At 34.7% G+C, this 4,480-nt stretch overlaps 1 long non-coding RNA gene across 1 annotated transcript in view; it reads right to left on the bottom strand.

Moving 5' to 3' along the window:
* Window positions 1-3,889, bottom strand: part of LOC111781526 — a 7,277-nt gene extending 3,388 nt beyond the window's left edge. Inside the window, exons 1-3 of the long non-coding RNA XR_002812994.1 lie at window positions 3,646-3,889; window positions 2,438-2,562; window positions 214-273 (exon numbers count right to left, since the gene is read on the bottom strand). This is a non-coding gene — a long non-coding RNA (uncharacterized LOC111781526). The remainder of the gene's footprint in view (window positions 1-213; window positions 274-2,437; window positions 2,563-3,645) is intronic.
* Window positions 3,890-4,480: the final 591 nt, after the last annotated feature.

Below are 4,480 nucleotides of genomic sequence, written 5' to 3'. Positions count from 1 at the left end.
AAAAAAAAAAAAAAAAAAAAAAAAAAAAAAAAAAAAAAACTGTGATTTCTATAATATTTTTTATACTATTAAATGTTTAAATTTAATTCCTAAATTTTTAATAAATCTTAAAATTAGTGTGAGACAGTGTATTTATTATTAATTTTTCTTTAGAAAATATCTTAACCGGAAGATCACTGCAATATCCAAAGGGGGTGATAAAGCAATACTGACCTACTCTCTTTTGATAATTTTCTCCTCTCCCAAGTCCCCGATAATTGCATCAACGCGCTTCTGTATTGAAAAATTAGAATTCTTATGGTCAGAGATGACGGATAATCAACTATTACACACAAGTATACTGGTCAACCTACAATGAAGACATCTACTAACGTGGAAATGAAGAACATTTCGAAACCAAATTCTCACGATAGGTTGTTAGAACCAAATGTGTGGGAATGCAAGCAAGGCATACCAAAATTCTTAGATTGATAAGAAAATAAAACATGCAAGAAGAGGTCAAAGCTGATAGTTGACAAGCAGAAAATATTACGCACGACCAAAATAACTGGTAATGTTACTTATTAATCCTAACTACTGCAATAAATTTCAGCAGCATACCGTTCCTAGAATTAGATCTTACATTTCTCCATCTTAACAGATTTTGCACTACCTCCCGAAGCAAGGGGTTCAAATTTCAAACTAACATTTGGATACAGGCATTTAACAATAANTAGCAAAACACTCGTAACACCAAGTCATGATCAAAACAAAAGAAGANACATCGTCCAAACTATTAAAAGCAAAAGAATGCACCGGAAGGCAGAGGAAGAAATTCTGAAGAACTAATTTGATTTTTTTCCAATTATATGACGACGCCCCCTGAATTTTCATTTCAAGTTCGACGCAGATATAACCAATCCCTTGTTTTAATCCGGTTTATAAACGAACACTAATGGCCTAATTGTTGAGATTTATTATTTATGGAATATATCTTAGATATTATATCTTAATATTCTTCCATTTATAATTTGATTTAGAGTATATTTTATTTTATTCTCAGTATTTAATTATTTTATATTTTCCTCATTTGTACTTTTCGTATCCTATTTAAAGGATATCAATATCAATGATAATATACACCTTCCCAATTATATTTTCTATCTCATTCTTAACATGGTATCAGAGCACCGATCTTGATATTCCTAATATCAAAGCTCCGATCGTGGTATTCCTAATACCCCCTTGGACTCAGAGTCCAAGGGGAGTATTAAACCTAAAGCCAAACCCTAACCAATCAGTGAAGCCTTTACCGTCGTCAATCATCCAATATCAAGAATACGTTATAAGCATCTTCAAATTTCTCACCAAGCTCAAAGGTGACATATTCAAGATGTTCGTATTTTCTTTCACAGCCTCTCAAGTGATCCAAAGCACTGATCTTGGTGTTATTATCCACTAAAGCATTTATGCATGGACCAAGAAGTGATCAGGGAGGATATTCACTTGTTCCAAATCAAATTAAATGGACAAGTTATCAATCATCGAGTCAATCATTGCAGTCTATTTCTAAAGCATTTATGCATGGACAAAGAAGTGATCAGGGAGGATATTCACTTGTTCCAAATCCTCACTTGTTCCAAATCAAATTAAATGGGACAAGTTACCAATCCTCGAGTCAATCATTGCGGCCTATTTCTGAGTCTTGCATCTTTCTTGAAAATTCAATAATTTCTTGAAAGTCTAAAAATGCAAACCAATCAAAGGCGGTCTATTTTTTTACGGATATTTTCATTACTGAGAAGACAAGAGTGAAAGACAACTCGGGTGTTATTGACCTACCGTAAAGACAAGTTAAAGACAAGTTGGACGTGATTAACATAGACTCTCCAACTTGAGGGGGAGTGTTGAGATATATTATTTATGGAATATATCTTAGATATTATATCTTAATATTCTTCCATTTATAATTTGATTTAGAGTATATTTTATTTTATTCTCAGTATTTAATTATTTTATATTTTCCTCATTTGTACTTTTCGTATCCTATTTAAAGGATATCAATATCTATGATAATATACACCTTCCCAATTACATTTTCTATCTCATTCTTAACACTAATTGAGTTATTTAATATTGCAGACAAGTGGCCCCATATGATTCGAACCATCGTCACTCCCTCTTAACCAAATCCAAGTGGCCTCTCGCCATAACGATCCTAGGAGATTAGCTGCAACTATAATGGCCCAGTTTTCCTTTACCATGCACTAGTAACTCTTTACTCGGGCTAAACAATGAAATTCTCCGGATCGTCACAAAGTAGCTTTTGGCGGGATTAGTTATATGAATATTTGTATGAGGTCGAAGTTAGCAATGGAACCAAACAACTTCACAGTTGAAGAACGCTAGGACACTGTAAACTCACGACATACTGAAAAGAACTGAGTCAGAAACGTACCATTCAGCAGTGAGGTAACCAACTCTTTTCCGAGCGTTTGCATTTGGCTCTGCTGGATCTTGCCTCACAAGAATAGGACCAACCAGTTTGTAAACAATTGAATCTTCTTTCAGCAAATCCAACTCCTGCATGAGGCAAAAAAGGAATGCAAGAATTAAAAACGGCTTAGACGCAATGTAACAATCGTCTCAGACTTGACGATGACGACAGTTCCCTTCTTGATATACACTGGAAGCAAATAACCAAAAAGATTCACTCGCTTCAATATGTAGAATACAGTATACGCAATATAATGTGTTTCGAAACTGAATCTAATTTATTTCGCTGTGTATTATCATTCAGTGGCGCCTAAGACAATCTCAGAAACGACTGAAATAACATGAAGATATGAAGCAGAGACGGACACGAAAAATTTGACAAGAAATATATAGAACTTCAAACAGATTCGTGCTCGCTTTTAATTTCTAATAAAACAAGCAAGAAGCAGAAGAAAGCGCAAGCTAAGTGAAGATATGAAGCGGGGCCTAAGAAAGCGCAATCTAATTGATTTCGCTGTGTATTTCATTTCAGTGCAGCCTAAGACAATCTCAGAAACGACTCAAATAACACGAAGATATGAAGCGGAGTCGAACGCGAAAGATTCGACAAGAAATATATAAAACTCCAAACAGATTCGTGTTCGCTTTTAATTTCTCATAAAACAAGCAAGAAGCAGAAGAAAGCGCAAGTTAAATGAAGATATGAAGCGGCGCCTAAGAAAGCGCAATCTAATTGATTTCGCTGTGTATTATCAATTCAGTGGCGCCTAAGACAATCTCAGAAACGACTCAAATAACATGAAGATATGAAGCGGAGTCGAACACGAAAGATTTGACAAGAAATATATAAAACTTCAAACAGATTCGTGTTCGCTTTTAATTTCACATAAACCAAGCAAGAAGCAGAAGAAATCGCAAGTTAAGTGAAGATATGAAGAGGCGCCTAAGAAAGCGCAATCTAATTGATTTCCCTGTGTATTATCAATTCAGTGGCGCCTAAGACAACCTCAGGAACGACTCAAATAACATGAAGATATGAAGCGGAGTCGAACACGAAATATTTTACAAGAAATATATAAAACGTCAAACAGATTCATATTCGCTTTTAATTCCTCATAAAGCAAACAAGAAGCAGAAGAAAGCGCAAGTTAAGCGAAGACATGCTACAACCTGGAGAACAAACTTGCTTTCACCTAGTCCTGTATCATACTTCGGTCTTACGTGATAATTCTTCGCAATGCTTGACAGATCATTCACCACATGAAATTTCGATTCATACATCAGATCTTCAAACCAAAAATTTCACAAGAAAATGCGTAGGATCGTAGATTCGTGGAAGTTCGAGGAAATGAAATGAAATGAAATTATAGGACTGTGAAGGCAGAGTCAGACGAGAGAAAGATCGAAGTTACGATGCTTGCCTTTCTAAAACTTTCTGAGATCTCTGCCTTTCATCTTGAGATCGCACGGCAACTCCTTGATAGTGGAGAAGAAGCTCATTCCGAAACCTCGTCGCTTCGTTTTGCTCTTCGCTCCCTATTCTCCCGCCTTTTCTTTCGTCAGAACGGGAACAACTGATACGTAATCGTAGCGACGCCTATGGCAATGAATAAGATACTGTAGTTCAAACAACTTTTTATTCAAGACCATGGCATTTGGGGACATTTTCGTAAATGCACAACTTTTTATTTACTCCAACTTTTCGAAACCACTGCTAAAGATGCCAATTTCACAAGAAAAATTGGCATATTTAGCCATTTTAAAAATATTAAATTTAAGAATCCTAATACAAACAAAATTAAATTTTATGTTCAACAAATCTATTAATTTTACAAAATATTTGAATATATCAAATTAACCATTTTAAAATTCATGAACTTTATAATACAAAATTTAAATTAAGCGCTTAGTTTTTTCTAAGTTAAAATAAGTTAATTATCAATTTATATCATGTCACAAGGCAAATAATTGTAAAAATTATGCAATCTGGGGGGGGGGGGGGGGG

This window comes from Cucurbita pepo, chromosome LG19, assembly GCF_002806865.2.
Source record: "Cucurbita pepo subsp. pepo cultivar mu-cu-16 chromosome LG19, ASM280686v2, whole genome shotgun sequence".
In the NCBI taxonomy this organism is placed as follows: Eukaryota; Viridiplantae; Streptophyta; class Magnoliopsida; order Cucurbitales; family Cucurbitaceae; genus Cucurbita; species Cucurbita pepo.
Note: the sequence above shows the minus strand (reverse complement) of the source record. Positions and strands in the feature narration are given on the sequence as shown.